The following is a 20388-nucleotide window of genomic DNA, read 5'->3' on the forward strand; positions in this document are numbered from 1 at the left end:
ATTTCATGCATATTTGAACATGGAATTTTAATGTCTTATTGTCATATACAAATGTGCAGGACAAAAATTATTTTTTGTGCTTTTCATAATTAAGTCTCTATTTTGCAATCACCAAATATAAAATACATAGTTTTGAAAAAATAAATTATATATGATTACGGTAAACTGGACAATTATGAACTAAAAAGGGTCCTAGAAAAACAAGTCTTTTCCTCTCTTTCCAATCTTCACTCTACTTTTTAAAAATAGTTGTATTTATTTATTTATTTTTGTGCTGGGGATCAAACTCACAACCTTGCATTCGCCAGGCAGGTGCTTATACCACTGAGCTAAATCTGCAGCCCATTTCACTGGACTCTTTTCTGTATCCCACCCAATATTAGCAATTTACAGTCATTTCTAATGACTTCTTATTGTCTCTCTATAAATTCAAATGACTTTAGCACATCTATTTATTAACTAATGTAGTTAAGAGTTTTTTACTAACTTTCTGGATGACTATATTCTCTAAAAAATACTCTGTCTCTCTATATATTATTAAAATAATGTTCATGTTTGTAGCAAAACATTCATAGTAGCCTAGTCTTCGAAGCAGCTTATATGTTCATCAATAGATGAGTGGATGAAGAAAAAGTGGTGTTTACAAAGGATGCAATATTGCTCCACTCATCTGTAGGAAGATGGATGTACCCTGAGACCCTAAGGTTAAGTAAAATAAATTAGACACACAAGCTTAAATATCACTTGGCTTCTTTTATTTGACAAACTGAAATATGAATAAGGAGCAAGGTAAATGATAGATAAAACAAGTTCGATACAACTTCGTAAAGGGAAAGAGACCAAAACATGGAGAAAAGCAAGAGGCAGAAAAGGGGAAGGGGATTTAAACATAATTAAGATGCATTTTATACAGGAATCAACCTCATGTGAGGAATTTAATCGTTATGCATGTGTACCACACCTACTTACATTTTAATGTGATTTATGTTTATTGCAGATTAAAATAAATTTGAATATATTTATTTTAAAATTAAGCTTTCATAGGTGGAAAACAATAAATTAATTTGAATTTTTTTCAGATTTCTGTTTAAACATAAATCAATTTCTTTATAAGCTACCCAGTGTCTTATTTTTAAAATTCAACAAAAGCAGCAATTCATACTGAATCACTAATGTATATCTCAGAGTTAATTAATTCAGCTCTTTGTGGATGTCCCAGAAATGAATTTACTATACCAGGAGGGAGTATTCAAAGAAAAGGATTCAACACCCTTCCCAAGGCCCAGTCCTCAGATGCTTACCAATGAATAAATTAAATTTTACTCTACAAGTGTTTTATCTTTGAAGAAAATGATTGGTGTAGATAATTTGCATTTTGCATTGGGAAGTCTGAATGAATTAGGAGACTGGAATAAAAAACTGTACATTAAGTTTCCACCAAAATATTTTTCTGACCTATATTATAAAACACAACAGAAATCAAATTAATTATTCAAAAATAACACTTTGAGCATCATTCTATTTCATTAAATTAACTCAAGCACTATGATACAATATATCCTGACATTTATAGAATTCCTGAAGTTCTGGTTTTGTTAGGATGAAGTAATAAAGGAAAATTAAAAGCTAACCTTTCTATTTTTAATTAGAAAATATCACAGAAAGATAATTACATTATTATTAAACTTTAAACAGTTTCATACTAAAATTTTCCATGTCTTCCTATTTGTTTTGCTTGCCATAATTTTCAAATATATTTGTAAAAATTTTAAATTGTGTGTAACAACCACTTAAAAAGTCTGTCTTCCATCCAATAAGTTTGATCTAATTTTTTACTCTTCCTCACAAAAGCAAAAAAAAAAAAATTAAAAATGTCTAAGAGTATTATGCTAAATCTTTTTTAGCAAACATATTTCACTTTTTAAGCTTACTGCAATATGCAGGCATTATGGAACAGATGAATACATTCCCATTCAAGACTCCCTAAGGGAAATGCATATATAAATTCACAATTAGGCAAGGTAGCATGAAACAAATGCATAAATAATATATGGAGATGTAGAATACATTAAGAGAGCAATTAACTACAGGAAAATGTAAAAAGATAACGTCTTACAAAAAGATTGTATAAGTACATTACAATTAAAACATAAGACAAACTGTAACTAAATATGCCCATATGCATACATATATTTCAACATTATGTCTAACTTTTGTCTTACACATAGCATGCAAAATAAACAGTTCTGTGTTAAAAGTACATATAAGAGTTTGACAATTTGTATTTAATATCAGATTCATATCTATCAAATCTGTTCTAAAACTTAATTAAAATAAAATATAAAGTATGTCTGCAAGTGTTAGGCATACTGGCATAAGTAATAAAAATAGTCATATAGGTAAAAAATGATTATGAGGAAAATACCAGGTTCCACAAAAAGAAAATATGTTCTACATTGTGTTAGGAGAAATGGGGTAGGAGAAACTGGTGGAAGGATTCATCCTTCTAGACGCTTTATGAGCACTGCCTGTCACCAAGTCTGGCCTCTTTGCACTTACGCGGGGTGGTGTCTTCACTTTGAATTATGAAAACCCCGTTCAGCTTGTTGTGGAGGTAAGGAAGCACTGGTCCTTACTGACCAGGGTATGGTTTCACACTCTCTTAATAGCTATGAGCTTTGGTTTTCAGGAATATGAGAAGAAAAACTGTAGAAAGGAAACAAGCTCAAGGGACCACTGAAGTCACAAAGTGAAGTCAGAACACTGGCCCACGAGCACACAGCCCACACTGACACAGCTCTTACCGTGTGCTGCAGGTGGATATACATGAGGAGACCGTGTAAATAGCTCAACGCAGCCTGCTCACACAGCCACAGCACAGGAGCAGCAGTGTTAAGTTAAAGTACTGCCACTGTAGAAAAAAGTGTCTAATCTTTTATTACAAAGCAACTCCAAATGGAACAAAAGTGACATTACAGTCACAACATGGAATTAAGAAGGAAGGAAGAGGTTGGAAAGAACAAGATGCTGCCTGTTGTACATATTTTCAAATCCTCATGAGGACAAGGAGTAAATATGCTATGTAAAAGCAAGGAATTTCAATTGTTTGTAAGTCAGTAATAGCAAACAAGAGTTGTGGGGAGATGCTATCACAGTAATGGCTAATAATCAGTTACAAAGACTGACATATACCTCAATGACTGTTTATTTCTCTTTGTACTACACTACATTCAATACTGACACAATTATTACAAAAATTTATAAAGGTAACTTTCAAAACATTATAGAAACAAGAAATATAGAATTTCTTACTCATCACAGTATCAGTTGTCAAAAAAAAATGGTATAAAGGAACATCAAGTAGCAAAGATTATTAGGTAGTTCCCAAAGGACAATACTTTCTCTTCATAATATAGAATTATTTCTGTGATGTGTCTGTCAGTTTGAATGCAACATTTCCTGAGCACTTCCATGGTGCTAACTCGTTAGGCTGTCTATTCACTCTGTTGATTGTTTATTTTTCTTTATTGTGCAAACATTTCAACTTGATATAGTCCCATTTATTGATTCTTAATATTCCCTGTGCTGTGGATTTCTTTTCAGGAAATCTTTCCCTGTACCTGTGGCTTCAAGTAATTTCTCTGCTTTCCTCCAGAATTTACAAGGTTTTCAATCCTACACTGAGGACTTAAACCCATTCCATTTGATTTTATTACATGGAGAGATGAGGAATTATTTTCAGTCTTTAGCATGTGGTCGCCAAAGCTTGCCTACATCATCTGTGGAAGCTTTTTGTGTAGTGCATGGTTTTGGTCCTTTTGTCAAGCACATGTCAAACAGATGTATTTTTTTCTGTGGCCTCTGTTCTATCGCATAGGACTGCCGATCTAATTCTGTGTCGGTGTGGGGTTTTTCCCTTTGATGTTACAGTATAACTTGAATATAGTATAACTTCAGTAATGTGATGCCTCAAGACTTGCTCTTTTGCTTTTGCTTAGAGTGGCTGTGGCTCTTCAGTGTATTTTGTGCATCTCTACAAATTTTATGATTGCTTTTGCTAGTTTTATAGAACATTGCTGGTGCTTTATTAGGCATATCACTGAATTCGTAGATCACTTTTGGTAATATGGCCATTTTCAAAATGTTTCTACTAATCCATAAACGAAGTCTTTCTGTTTTCTAATATCTTTTTAATGGTTTCATCATTGTGTATTTTTTGCTATAGACATCTTTCACCATTTTGGTTGATTTATACATATATATATATATATGTATAAATCAACCAATATATATATATATATATATATATATATATATATATATATATTAAGCTATTGTGATTAGAACTATTTTCCTAGTCCTTTTTGCCTTGGTTTCATAAGGAAAGCTATTGACTATTTTGGGGTGGTTTTTTATCCTATCACTTATTTAACTTTGCTTATCATAGCTAAGAGTAAACTGGTAGAATTTTTAGTATCTTCTATATGAGGTATTATAGTATAGTCGTGGCTCAGTTCACAATCTGAATTCCTCCCATGATTCTGGAGATGATGCTGCCTTCCTGACCACATTCATGTTTGTCACCTGACATGCAATTTGTGAATGGAAGCAAAATGCTGCAGAATGCTTCCGTTCATGAACCGAATTTTTCTCAAACAGAAGCTGAGAATATGAACTGAAATATTACTGTATGAATTCACATATCTATAGTCTGCAACTTTTTCCTGATTAGATCGTCTAGCTTTGGTTTGTTTTTCTTTATATCATTTTAGATATTTTGAGTTACATAAAGACAGCAGGACTCATGACATGCTGGACTCAGTTTATTCTTAATCAAAAATCAGTTTGAAGAAATATTGTTAGTTCAGATTCTCTTCTTTGTGAGCAAATATGGAAACAGTTGACGTTCTTTTCTTTAAAGGAAAAACAGGAACCACATAACCCTCACATAGGTGTACACACAGCAATGTAAGTTATTGCACATTAAATGACACTCTAGGAAATTTTCATCTAGGATGTTTGTACTCACTACATTAACCTCTGAAATCAAATAGACTTTGATTTATAAGCCACAATTGCATTACCTAATAAAGCTAATAAAATCAATATAATTGATGACATCTGGGTTAATTTGAATGTGAAATGATTGGTCTTTAACGATTTGGAGTGAATTAAAACATTTATTTGAAAAAGTGATTAAATCTACAAAATAATAACCTAAAACGAAGTTCAAAAATGCATATGCATACTGACATCCAATTATGTTTTATTAAAAAAAGTTACCTTAGAACATGAGAAGAGACATAAAAGCATTAGCTTGACATAAAATTCATATTTTTTTGTCAAATACCGTTATTTAAAGAATGGATTTTTCTGTGACTATATGTGTCTAGTGTCATGATTTTATATAATCTGTATGCTAGAGATATAAATATTCCATTGTTATAATATATGTGCCTATTTCAAATTTAAATCTGACTACTTATATATTCTATAGCAAATTGATTTCCAAAACAATATATAATGTCTGACTCAACTAAGATGTCATGACTCTAAGTAAAAGTTTTTAACTCTGATTTTTTCTTACACATTTTCAGTAATTTTCAGCATGGAAGTCTTCCGTTCATTCATTGGTTTATTCCTCATCTTTTGCCACAAAGTTGCTGACTTATGCCTATAAGCAGGCCTCACTTCCCCCTGGCTTCTGTTTGCTGTAGTCTCTGAAACTGGGAATAGGTTGACTTCAAAGTATTTATTTCCAACTCATTCTCTCCGTGAAGCTTTTTCTTTCCCAGGTGATATACTCAATCTATGACCTGAGCTTCTGTTATTATCCACGTAAATTCTTCTTGGTTTCTTGCTTCTTGCCTCTGATACCTCGTTTGTTAGCTCCAGGATATAGGTTTGATAAAAACTTTTTCTTTCAATGATTGCTTTACATGTAAAATCCTTTTGAAACAAAATGTCTGATCTGTATAATAATGTAAAAGACTTAAAAGTGAAAGTAATTAATCATTAATGTTCCTTTGGTTTGAGAAGCCACTTAGATGTGACAGAATATAAATTCCATCTTCCATGTTTTTCTTAAATTTCAGTTAATGCTGACCTTTAAAATATTTTCGGTCTTCCCTTTTTCTCCCGTGACATATAAAATACTCCTTCCTGGTTTGCAGTTTGCAACAGAGGAAAATTGAGTTTTCGCATAGTGAATAAAGCTGGGAAAAGAAGAAAAGATAAAAGGACTATCAGAGAAGATATAAATCTTTGTTTAAAGTTTGAGCTAAATATCTGTAGTGTACCTCTCTTTGTATCAGTGATAGTCAGCAATAGCTAGGTAAAAAGAAGACAGGCAAAGATCAATGACTATCTTTATAGATGTCAAATTAAACACATTTTGATTCATAACCAGATTAATAAAAATACACTATTTATCTCAAGTGATACATATGGTTTTCTTTTTTTACATGTGGTTTTCAATGACATTAAAATATATTTAAATTAGACATTTTAAGTAAATGGATGCAACTTAAGACCATCCTAATAGGTGAAATAAATCATATGTATAAACTCATCTGTATTAACTCATTGTACTCTTCCTAGTGTGAGCTGTTGAAAGATTAAATAAAATGCAAAATGTACAATAGATATTGTGAAATGAGAAGTAATTGTTAAAAGGAAAAAAGGAGCAGGAGGGGAATGAAAGCAAGACAAAAGGAAGAAAAATGCAAGATAATTATACTATTAGGGTGTCTTAGTTCACTGAAAGGGAAAGTTCATGATAGTATCAATTGGAGAATTGTTTATGCCCCTATCTTTTACTCTGGGTAACTACTTTGAGGCTGATCATATGCAATCTATTAACTATTGTCAGTTTCCTATTATTTTGTTAGGAAATTCTGTTTTATCTTTGTTCAATAAAATAAAATTTTAAAAATATATATATATAAAGAGAAATAGATTATGTGAAAAGGTAAGGAGAAAAAACCCAATTTTAAAAATTAATGTAATTATCACAACCATCTGCACATATCCATACATTTTTAAATTTCTGCAAGAGAATTTAAAAGTGTGACAAATGTATTAAAATGCTAATGAAAGAAACAGGCAAATATAAGAAGAGTATAGTAAGCAGAGACAGAAACACTTAGAAAAATCAAATAATTTTTTTTTAAAAATCAAAATTACTGTAACAGAAAAGACAAAGGTATGAAGTGTGAATAGAATTTGAAACAAGCCAAGGCAACTTAGGGAAAATTTCCTATCAAAACCACAAGTGAGAATTAGTAGTGTGCATTGATTTGCCAGGTAATATCCTGATTATCTGGAATTACTAACAATTCCTTGTAAAATATTGTGAATGATAGAGGTGGAGAATTATAAGATGAGATTTTCAAAAAAAATCTGAATAAGGACTTTGCTTGAGGGAGGTAGAGGAACAGTTTGGGTGTTATCCAAACTTATTTCTTTTAATCTGTGGTCTTAATTTATACTCTATATTTCATCATGAATTATATTTGCTTTATTCCTCTAACGAAAATTGTTTTTCTTTCCCTTCTTCAAAACTGTCAGAAGCTTAGCTCAACCATGACCTCAGTAAAATAGTCTTAACTAAATGAAATTACTAGTTATCCAAGCTCTGCTATTTAAAGATACAAGATTTAATATTTGTTGATTTTGTCTAACAAGATATACGCCAGATCTTGGTGACCTTCTGGGAAATTAATAGTCTCCAATGATTTCTGAAAACCACAAAAGTAGCATGGTGAGATATATTTGATGTTCACATTTAGTTTCAATTATAAATATAAATTCAACTCAGTATTCAAGTGTATTAAATCTATTCATGCATATAAGGTTTTATCATTTAATTAAGGGTTGGAAATAGCACATGCTATATAGTTGGTGTGATGGATAAACAGTCAGCCTGTAATACCCAGGTGAACTGAATTATCATGGCCCTGGAAGGTCTGGAAGTTGTTGCTAAAAGTGTAAAAGCAGAATTGGAGAAGGTGGGGTGCCATTGGTTCTCCTGGAAAATTTATCATGCTGGATTTCCTGATATGAACTCAGTGATTCTCATCATTGGAGGAACTCAGGTCCTTTCAATCATTGAGGGCTATGTTCTCTTTAAAGGAACTCTAGTCTTCATTTTTGAGTGTTGCTTCCTGGCTCCAGTGCAGATCCCTCAACCTGTGGACACAGCTCCTTCATCCTGGTTGCCCAGACTTTGTACCTTCCACCACTGACCTTTGGGCCTTCCTACTGCAGATCCTTGACAGCCATTTGCATGAGACATTGTTACGTGTGCATGTCCTCCAGCTTGGTTTGTGAATGATATTGCCATGAGCTCTAGGTCTTCAGCTGGATTCATGCTGGGTGTTGCCATGGGATCAAAGCCCTCAGCTGGATCATTTGGGTCTCTAATGTGTGCACACGTCTCCCTCACTCTTTTGCATTTGATTCTTTGGGTGAATACTATAAAATACTCTTATAAATTATGTGTCCTGCATTAATTTTTTTCCCTTGTAAACCTGACCACAACAGTTGGGTTGAAAGCCAGTTTTGTAAGGAAACTGCTAAGCTTATGAAGTTTATTGTGTAACTTATTTTGTGTTTGACACACACAAATATACAAGTGACCTGAATGTCTATATTTGGTAAAGTTATACATAAGAAAGTATATAATAAACGTTAAATAGATTTTGTTGCTGTTTGTGGGTGTTGTTTTATTCTTCTGTTTTGCACTTATTTATTTGACATACTTCATATTATTTGCTCTTAACTTTTAAGCTCTTAACTTGCAAATCTTTATCTTAGTATTATCAAACAATAGGAGTTCATTGCCTACAGCCAGGAAATCTCAGGAAGAAGCATCTGCTATTGCCTCCTGCTGTTTGCCAAACCTATGAGCAATATTTCTTCATTGTTCAGGAAGATTTGTTATTTATTACTGTTGCACTACTAAAAATGTTAACAAATATTATAAAAATTAGAAATTGTTTTCCAAGTTTATAACAACTATCTTCAACTATCCATTAATATAATTAAAATATTGGTTTAGAAAATAAACATTAAAAGATGTTAACATAGTATGGATTTTTCTTAGAAAGCTGTCTTTAATAAAGTGATGAGTTAGTAAATGACTTGTTTTTTGTCTTTTTCCTTTTTATCGGTACCAGGGATCAAACTCACGACTGCCTGCTTGCAAGGCAGGTGTTTATGCCACTGAGCTAAATCCCCAGCCCCCAGTAAATGACTTTTAAAGTAAGATTATTTCACTTGTTTATAACATATCTTTATTTTTATTAAGGATAACTTAACTTTTTATAAAAATTGGAAGTAAATATCTAGAATCATTCTAAGGAATTAAAATTTATGATTAGGCTAGATAATAAAGAGCTACTATTTTTCCATCATAAATTTTGAAAGCCTAGAATCATCTCATTATTCTTATTATCATTTATGTGATATATTAGTTCCAAATTATGTGTATTCATTTTTCAATGGAAATATACATATTTCAAATGTTGATGGGTTACTAAAGAGTTCAGCAGTTAACCAAATGATATGTACTAGAATTTTAAAAACATCTAATATTAGTGTTGAGTTTATCAACATACAATTCATTTGATATCAGTAATATTAGTATTTGAAACAAAAGCAAAAATGTAAGGAGAAACAATTAAGAATATTTTTAATCGCTATTTAAATTGTTACATTAATTTACCTCTAACCCGCTTCATTCCATCTTTTTGTCTCTAAATAGCCATGATGTGTGTTTGTGTGTGTGCTTTATTTGATTATCAGCTGACTAGAAGCCACTTATGTAAGGTCTGCCATCTCTTATTCTCAGTGTCACACAAGTTTGTATTCCTTCAGTGTAACACCTGTGTGGCTTTTCATTTTCAGTGTTGCCTTATTAATCACTATTTTTTTCAAATATATCATAAAGTTCCTGAAGTTCTTATTTGTTAACAGATTTTTTTTTTTTTTGGCTTTTGCTGAGATTTTAGTAAACCAAAGATATAGATTTAATCTTTATATTTTTGATGATTGAGAGTTTTGCTTTGGGATGGGAATTAGAAGGGTAATTCTACATTTTATTCTCCCAGAATCCATGGGGTAACAAAATAAGACAAGGAAACCAAGATACAATTTTAATAGATGAAATAAAAATGGAGGAACAGGGAACTTCGCTGGACCAGTAGTATATGTTCTTGTTCACAAGTGATTATTATTCTGAACATCTATCTGCCAGTCACATACAGTAAATAAAAGATGTTATTCTTGCACCACGTGCTCAGCAGCACAGAACCTGACTGGCAAACAGTTGGTGGTGAGTTCAACTCCTGGTACAATAATAAAATAAAATAAAATAAAATACTACTCTTCAATTCACAACAAAGTATTATTGTACTAAGGTATATGAGGTTCTCTGAAGTTAGGAAACATAATGTTTCAGATTGGATAATATTGTAAATGCAAATATCAAGTTCAGTTATCCAAGTATTGTAATCTTCTTTCTAGTTTTCCTCACAATCCAAAAAGTTATATTTGTGATCCTAATGAGACTTTATTAGAATCCTAGCAAGATAATTTCAATCTACCGCCACCAATGCAACCCACAGCAAGAGTAAAAACACCAAGATATATTCCAAGTTAAGGGCAGCCAAGGGGTCCTAAATCCAATCCCGGTTAGGACATGCAGACAAAGCCGTGGATCCTAGGCCTCTCCCAGCATTTATTATTCTATGAAGAAAGGGGTGGTCACTCAGGGATTAATAACAGTGAAGATGTCAAGGATTACTGAGTAACTTGAGCTGGCTGGCCAGGGGCAAAAATGGCATCTCTGTAATTTGCAGAGACAAAGATATGCAGAAGGATCAATTTACATAACCCAATTAAGGTAGCAGTGGAATTGTTTTGGGGGGCTATCACTTGGGTTTCTGATATGCAAACTCTTGTGCCTCAGGGAGTCATAGCCTCTTATCTTGAGGCTCTATCCAGTTGACATTCCTTGAGCTGTTTTCTCTAACATCTCTAGTGCTCCATCCTGTATTGTGGAGAGCACCATGTGAGGAAACAGGACTATCTGATGGCTATAGACTCTGAACATTAGTACCTCTGCTAGCCTTATTTGCTCAGAGCAGTTGAAGAGAGAAATACCCTAGCCAGCCTTTCACATATCAGTACAAGGAAATGAGTCTCCAATTAATCAAAGTTACAGCAATTGTTTCAAAGGGAGTCACTGGAGTTGTCTCCCACAGGTTAAGTCTTGGAACACCAGGTCTTGATAGTGACCAAGCCTGGGCTTTGACATTTACTTTCACTCATATGACTCTACAAAATTATCAGTGTTAATGAATAACTCTGTAACATTTAATGCCAAAATTCCATAGAAAAATAATTAATGTGATAGATAGTTCAGTTAGCTAAAGTCCAGATCCAATGTCATTTTAGTTATTTTATGTTTTTTTATTGACTAGATTTTCTAGCAAAGCACTACAGTTTCTTGCCACATAAAAATGGGGAAATCACTGTCTAAAGGCATTATTTTTAATGATGATATAAAATAATGAGTGATACTCATTCCGCCTAATTCTCATAGTTAAAACTCAATTAAAAGTAACTCATTATCATTATTGTTATTATTTTTCCTATATTACTGTTACTAATTCAGTTATTTGTGTAAATTATGGGTGGGTTTCTTTTGAGTTTTCTCATTATGAGTCTTTTTTTTTTTTTCATTTTGCTTTGCCTACAAGTTAATTATTTTACTGAATGCTAGAAGATGTAAATGTTATGTTTTCAGGTCTAAAAGTATTTTTGTTTGTTTTTAAAAATATTCTTGGAATTTATCTTAGGCTTCACTTGTTACTTGGAAATAACACTATCATTTTTATGCTTGCTTTTCATCTTTGTTAGGAAGCCAATATTATCCTTTAATAATATTCATGCGCTCTCATGTTAGGAGAGTTTTCTGCTTTGGTTATTCAGAAACATGAGCCTTCCTAGTCCTATAGCAATTATTCTCTTTGTTCTTTCCTAATTGTCTCTGCCTGATCTTGATATAACCCTTCATGGAAAAGCAACAGTCAATATTTAAATATAAGAATATAATGTTCTGCACATCTTTGAAGTGCTCCCTCTCTCTCAAACTTCCTTTCTGTCATTCTAGCTTGAGAATGTAAGCTTCTTCGGCCTTCCTAATCTGGGGATATGTGAAAGGATTTTTCCAGAGACAGGATGCTATAACAGTGGGAGACGGGAGCGAGGGAGGTTTACCTTGAGTTCATTTTCCCCACCACTGGGCAATTGACCTATGGCGCAAAATGAATTCTAATGCAGTATTAAGGTGTCAGCAATGCCCCTTTAGGCATCACCCCAAACCAAAGCTGTATATGTACCCCCCACACCATGTGTCCGGCAGAGAAAGCCAGAGCCCAGCGGTCATGGAGTTTCTCTCCACATTCTTAAAATAAAGGCCACTTTATTTTATATTCTGTCTTCTAACCATACCAAAAATCCTATCAATGTGTGTCCTCTGTATCTTCCATTCAAGGTCAGGAGAATCTGTTTGGTAATCTGTCCTTACAAATCAACCTTAAAATTATTCCAAGAATTGAGCTGTGAAAATCTTACTCAAAAACTCATTTGTTTCATTTCTCTCAAAATTTATGTTCTTAAGCATTATATTAGCCAATGAGGAGAAAAAAGTTTTCATATCCTTTGCACAATTTATAGTTGTTCAGTTTAGAAGATTAATTCAGTTAGTCATTCTGATTAAAACAGTTTTGATGTATTGATGTTTTAAGAGCATATTATCATCTTTAAAAATGTATATTTGTTTTCTCTATAGTAATTAATTCAATCTAATTACCAGAAGTGTAACTGTATTTTAATTGTTAAAGGTTGCACCAACCAAATTTTAATTTCTCTGTTGTTATTAACATCAGGTTTTATTTTTATTATCTCTTTCTTTCTTAAGGCAAAGTGTTCATTTAGACATTTTTCCTCTAAACGTCTTGGTCTGCACCTTCAAAAGTTATTTTCTTTATTTCCTTGTTTAATAACTGTAATCTCTCAGAGTTTGCACCATTCTGGCCTTTTGAGAAAGCATTTCATTATTACTTTTTCTTTATTTTATTTGATATCCTGGTGTAAGTCTCAATTATGGCTCATAACACCTTCCTTTAAAATTTACTCTTGAGACTTTCCATCTGACATCCATTCTTTGACTTGAAAATTTAGTTTGTTAAGTGTATACAGGCATATTAATGAAACTGTATTAATTTCAGTTTCCCAAATGCTTTAATTGGTATTAGTTTAAATCCCTGAAGTATACACAAAAGGTCATGATGCTACACTATTATTCTCTCTCCTCCCCTGTTAACTAAGTCTCTTGTGTCCTAAATTTCTGTATAACAAAGATGATTTTCCAAAATACTATTTTTAAAAACACACAGCCTAGCCATCAGGAAGTATTCTTAAAGATACAACTTTGTACTTAATTTTTTTTTTCTTTTTTTGGTACCAGGAATCAAACTCTGGACCTCGCACTTGCTAGACAGATGCTGTACTGCTGAGCTACATCCTCTGCCCCGAAGTTTTTAAAAACAAAACTCTGATCAATTTTTGTTAATAGTTGACTTATATGATTATATTATAGAAATGCACATTTTTATCTGAACCATATCGGATCCTTACATATCTTCTTCCTGAAACCTCATATATAATCAATTTCTACATTGAAAACAGTAAAGATAAGTATCAGTTATTCCATATATATGTATCTCTTCATTTTAATAAGACTTGGGGAAAATAATTAAGTTCAAATGGACAAGGAACCATTCAGAGAGTTCAGCATCTTTTCACAAACCAGTTGTGGGTTGTGCACCACAGAGAGCCCCCATTTGAGAGCAAGATACACTCTTTCAGCTATGTTGTCTATTGACTCAGAACTATATCCAATCTCAGGATTTTCTGTCTCCTAAAGGAGCTATCTCACCAAAATTAAGCCTCAAATCATTTAGAAGATTATTCACCATGATCAAGTAGAATAAATCCCAGGAATGCAAAGATGGTTCAACATGTAAGTCAATAAATGTAATACACCATATCAACAGAGCAAAATACAACAAAATCGCATGATCATCTCAATAGATGTGAGAAAAGTTTGTGACAAAATACAACACTCATTCATGAAAGAAAAGCTTACAGAAAATCAGAACAGATGATTTTTACTTCAGTCTTACAAATTGAAAGATCAATGACATCAATGACAAATTGAAAGCCAACATCATACTAAATGGACAAAAATGCAACAAGACAAGGAAGTTCATGATCAGCACTCCTATTCAGTAGAGTACTGGGAACATTAGCCAGAGCAATTAGACAAGAGAGAAAAATACAAGCTATAACAATAGAAAAGAAAGAAGTTAAGTTATCATTATCTATACATGACATGATACACTGCATAGAAGGCCCTAAAAACTCCACCAAAAGACTCTTAGATTTAACTGACAAATTCAGCGGTGTATCTGATACAAAGTCAACACTCAAAAATCAAAAGCATTCCTATACACCAACAACAAACTCACTGAGAGACAAATTAGATAAACCACATACGTCACAATAGTGTCCACAAAAATGAAACACTTAGCAAAGGAAGTTGAAAATTATAGTACTCTACAAAAGGAGATTGAGGAGGATATCAAAAAATGAAAGGCTATCTGTTGCTCATGGATAAGAAGAGCCAATATAGTGAAAATGGCTGTTATAGATTATATATTCCATTACACACACACACACACACCCAGGCCTCAGGTATTTTGGATGCAGCTGAATCTAGCATTTGTGATTTGTTTGTTGTCCAGGGCTGGGATTGGTGATGTGAGTGTTCCATCTGTCCAGGGGCAGAGTGACGATATGACATAAGGGCTAAAAGGTGTATCTTCCGGTTGTGTGTTTCCAGCTGAGTGATGGGTGCCTGAGATGAATGGTAGCCCCTGCCATGCCATGCTGCCTTGGTGCAAACTGATTATGGACAAAAACCTCCCAAACTGGAAGGAAATAAAGTTTTCTTTCCCTAACTTTAGAGATATATATATATATATATATATATATATATATATATATATGATAGTTAAGATACTTATAGTACTAATTTCTATTAATTTATTGAAAAGAAAAGTTTGGGGCTGGGGATTTAGCTCAGCGGCATAAGCGCCTGCCTTGCAAGCAGGCAGTTGTGGGTTCGATTCCTGATTCCTGGTACCGATAAAAAGGAAAAAGACAAAAATAAATAAATAAATAAAATAAAAAGAAAGGTTTGTGCTTATATTGGTTGATCCATTTTTCCTGTCTACAGCTTGTAACCTGACCATCTACTTTGAAAATAACAATGTACAATGTATCAACCATTGTTTCTTTATTATACTGTTTTGAAATTTTGTATCATTGTTTTTCTTGTTTTTTCTCTTTGAAAAACCAGTCAGGCCTCCTTCCTGAGTAATGCTCATGTGGTGACTGACACCACAGTATACTCACTTGCTTTGATTTCTGCCAACTCTGAAAGCACCTGAGAGCCTTAAAGTTCCTTTGGAATCCATTGAGTCTTTTGCTACTTGGCTGCAATGCAGGTTTTCTAGTTATACAAAACTACTTCCCTGCTGACTCTCAGGTATTATTTCCAATTTGTTCTCATGAAACTCCATCTTAGGTTGCATTTTCTTTACTCTTTAACCAGAGGAAAGACATCAATCCCTTTTTATATTAAATATATCAGGTAGAAATTTCCCAATGTATAGTTTTCTTGTGTACATATTTGTCAGCATTTTATACACACTTACACTTTGCAGAAGAGATAGAAATGTACTATTCATTTTGTTATAAAAATATCAGCAGCCTGAGTTTTGTGTCTAGTCTCTTCTTTTATCCCCAAGGAATATGTCAATATCCCGTTTTTCAATTCTTTTAGCCTTATGCATTCCTTTAGTTTTAAAACATTCCTCTTCTGTCCGTCATGCCTTTTAGTTATCACCGTACCTCATTTACTCCTCACACAAAGTCTGCAAAAAGTAATTGACACCCTCTTCCTGCAATTTGACTTTAGTGCTCATTTAGAATGAAATGCCCACTCAAGGAAAGTGACAAGAAACTTTGGACTCAAACAAATAATTGTAAGTGTGTATTCTATTTAATATTCATGCTTCACTTTGAAACTCAGTCCTCCCTTGATTTCTAAGAACATTTTCTCTCTCAACAATTAATTTTAATATTCTTAACCATTTGTTCTACTATTTTCCCATAAACATTATTCAAGTTTCTGACCTTATTTCTAGTCTCAGTATTCAATACAAATTGTAAACAAGTGGTTGTATCTTTTATACTGTGCTACAATCAGTACTGCTTTCTAGGCCTCATATCTGGATTGTGAACCCAAATCCAGTTTAAATTTAAAACCTTCTACTGAATGGTCATGCACATCTAACAGTTAACATGTCAAAGAAGCACACTTATCATCCTCTTTTTTCTAATATGAACACTATCTCTAGTTTCCTCCTATAATAGGTGGCACAATATTTGTACAAATATTCAAGAAGGATATTTTTAAATATCCTTTCTCTGCACTAGTCAATCATCAAACACATCAACAGCTCAATTAACTGTTAACTGATTCTCCCTTAACTTCTTTTTCTTATCATACTATTTAAAATTACGCCAATATTTTTTATTTACTTAGATTACTAAAACAACTTTTAAATTGCTCTCTGTGTGTCTGTCATTTCTAGCTCAAATATTATAAATACTGGCATTAAGTGATTTACTTTCTAATAAGTAAAATTACTCTTCTGAGTAAAGTCTTAGTCTCACATATCTGAACTCTTCAATAGAGCATATACTTCTGTCATGGTCCCATCCATACAAAAACCTGTAACCTAATTGTATAATATTTTTCCTAAATTTTTAAGCAAAAAATTTCTTGCAAAAACAGGCAGGGGGCAAAAAAGCTTTCAAAATTCTCTTTATTTGTCATATCTGTACTTTTTAGATTCCTTTTTATATCGATATCAGTAGATTTTTGTTTTCTGTCTTTTCAACTAGCTACTGTTATTCACAAGCTTACTCATTTTAATCAGCATTAAATAATTTCTTGTGCTCCTGTGACATTCCATGATTATCTACTCAGAAAATAAAGCACATCATTACATTTTCATTTCCTCTCTAGGTTGCTTACTTACTATCAAATTTTCAAGTTCCAGGAACTATTTTATACACATTGACATTGCCAAAGCCTGACCTAGCAGGCTCAATAAGTTTCAATGATTAAATAAAAAGGAAAATAAGAAGTGTAACATAGCTAAAAGCAGTCAATGATCATTCAATTTTGAATATTACACTAAGAATTACCAATAGTATCACAGGCAATATAGATCAACTATGAGCTCTTAACCAATATGAAGACATTCTACTATCTCAATCTTAGTTACTTTTCTTGTTGCTAGACAAAATACCTGATGCCCAAAGTTAAAGAAGAAAAGATTTATTTTCAGTTCACGGTTTGCAGAGATTTTACTCCATAGCTGATTTCTTCAAGTCAAGCTGGCAAGACACCAGGGCACTGCAGAGAAGAAACAGTTTCTGGCCGGCAGAAGGCAGCTAAATCAGCAAATAGCAAGTGGCAAACAACCACAGCACCCCTGCTTTGATGCCTTACATCTTATCCAGGACACCTGTCCTTCAGCTGAGTGCTCTCACACCTAGGATGATGCAGCATCGATCCTCCCCGGGACCATGCCAACCAATCAGTGGACCAACTCAGCAATCACTCACCTTTGATAATAGCATTGCACACTTAATCCCAGCATCACACACTCTAGATCCAGCCACCTTTGAAAAACCATACCTAGGACTACATGCAATTTTGAGGGGTCTCTATGCATAAGCCATAACAGTTTTGTTGTTATAAAAGGAATATTTTGAAAATCAAGATGTAGAAAGTAAATGTAGAGAAACAGCTAATACATATTAGACTCATTCTTATAGGTTAGATCCTAGTTAAAATTTGACACTTTGTTTGCAACTGAAAGAAAAAAAAACCTTGAAATATTACAAAAAAATACACTTTCAGCTAATAAGTTTGGAATGCTTAAGCAGAAAAAAGGCAAAACAAATGTAATAAGTTATAAAATTTTCTAGTTTACCAATAAAAAATATGACAAGAACAGGTAACATTTATTCAATATTTATTATGTGGTAGATAGATAATTTCTATTATCACATTGATGTAGTGAAATCAGGATTGAATTTCTCTGAGGAAAAACTGTATATATACTTAAACAGTTTATTTGAGCAAAGACAATTTCATGAGCTGTGCAGAATTTAGAAACAGCAGAGGTTCAGAAAGCTGCGTCCATCCATGTGAGCCATGAGAACTTCCTAGACCAAAGACAGATGGAAAACAGATAAATCATCTGGCTGGCTCTTCCTAATGTCTTCTGTATTTGTGTGTGGTCTGATGGAAGGTCCTTAACTCCATAGCCAATCAGAGCGGTTTGACTCGTTTAAATTGACTGATGCTCATTTGTTTTTGAACTACTGTCGTTTTATTTTGTTTTCTAAAATTCAGCTATAAGAAAATTTTCCATACTAAACTTTGCGACGCTTGTGTAAAAACTCTGACTACACAGATGCTCGCATAACAGCTTCCTTTGTGTCTTCTCTAACAGCTGCATGGGTAACTCTGTGCAACCCGAATGCCCCACACTAGGACTTTAATGTTCTGTGGTTCCTATTTTGAAATTCTTATTACTTTTTATTTGTGAATTTGGTTATTGCTAAGAAAGGACTGAAAGGACAAGGGAATGCTAGTACTGAAATTTAGCCTCATGCATGTCTCCTCCCTAGAAGGCATTCTTTGCTGATTCCTCACATTCGTATACCACTGAACCACCTTTCCAGGCCCAGAGCCCTCTCTAGTTTGGGGTATTTGGTGTTTGGTTCATAAACATCCAAAAGCTGAAAGACTCTGGGACCTGATGGCAGTCATTATCTATCAGGAGGATGACTTCATGTCCAGCTGCTTAGCATAGAGGTTTCAATACTCTTAGGGGTTATCCATTATTGATGGGTTAGTACATTGTGCCCGTAGGGAGGAGAGATGATTGGCTCCACCTCCCCACTCAGGTTGGGATAAGCAGCATCATTTTTGGGTTCACAGGAAGACATGGCAATGTGTGCCTCCCACTTCCCTCCCTACTTCTACGGTCTGCACATTTCTGCCCTCATGTTGTGCCTATCGGATCTTTGCCACAGGAGCTATTACTGGTTGAGAAATATTTATTATGCTTTTTAAATTTCCTGAATCTCCTTTGTATTCATCTATTCTGGCTAGCTCAAAGTGTCTTCAAGAGATGAATTATGAAACATATTGTTTCAGTAGTTCCATATATGTATTAAGTGCTTTTTTAGCAGTTAAAACAAGTATTAAATATAAAAATTCATCCTAATAAATTTTTAATTTTATTTTATCATGAAAAATTATATCATCAATAGAAGTAGCATGATAAACAAAAGTTAAAGGAAAAGTACTCTTTTTAGCATATTCAATACTACTTATTCCATGTTTCTGATTAAGAAGTTGTGTATTTTCATTTCCCGCTGATCTTTGCAAAACATGTTGCTGCCCTTGAATACAGTGGATGCTAATTATTAATATGATTTTTCCAAAGAACAAGTTGAGATATAAATAAATTCGAGAAATTCACCAAGATTTTATATGTATATATATCTAATGTAGAGAGAGAGGGTGGGTAATACTATTATCAAAAATGAAAGCAAAGTAGCTTAATCAACAAGCAAATGCTTTCAAACACTCCAGCCAATTTTATCATTATTGGTTAACCTGGACAGTGATGGTGATACTGGTGACGTTTTGATGATGACGATGTCACTACCACTGCCTGTGATAATGATGATGGCAATATATACAGTGGTAACTATGTTGGAGATATTAAATTACTTGTATTACTTCCTTTAATTCTCCCATTATCTGTATTAGAGTGAAGTTATCATCTTCTCCTTTTTACACAGGAGAAAACTAGGCGATGAGAGTGAAATTACCAAGAAACACACACACTGAGAGCTTCAGAGCAGGATTTACAGATAGCCAAGGTCAAAGAAATAATCTAATGCCTAAAAGTGACAGAACATATGAGTCTACTAATAATTAAGAACTGTTCTCTATTGTCTATATAGCTCAGATATATTATTCATATTATTTTATGTATTATTACTAGCTCAACAAAAAATAATCCAATTTCTTATATTTCGTTTGGGGTCTGTCAATAATCTTAACGTGTCTGAACCTTAGAGAGAATGATGATG

General features: G+C 33.2%; 1 long non-coding RNA gene across 1 annotated transcript in view; it reads right to left on the minus strand.

Moving 5' to 3' along the window:
• Positions 1 to 4374: 4374 nt before the first annotated feature.
• The window catches only part of LOC134475903 (uncharacterized), a 61978-nt gene continuing 45964 nt past the window's right edge, over positions 4375 to 20388 (minus strand). The window contains exon 3 of the long non-coding RNA XR_010047229.1: positions 4375 to 6215. This is a non-coding gene — a long non-coding RNA (uncharacterized LOC134475903). The remainder of the gene's footprint in view (positions 6216 to 20388) is intronic.

The sequence above is a fragment of the Cavia porcellus genome, unplaced genomic scaffold, assembly GCF_034190915.1.
Source record: "Cavia porcellus strain 051 isolate PalLab524CR breed Dunkin Hartley unplaced genomic scaffold, mCavPor4.1 scaffold_5, whole genome shotgun sequence".
In the NCBI taxonomy this organism is placed as follows: Eukaryota; Metazoa; Chordata; class Mammalia; order Rodentia; family Caviidae; genus Cavia; species Cavia porcellus.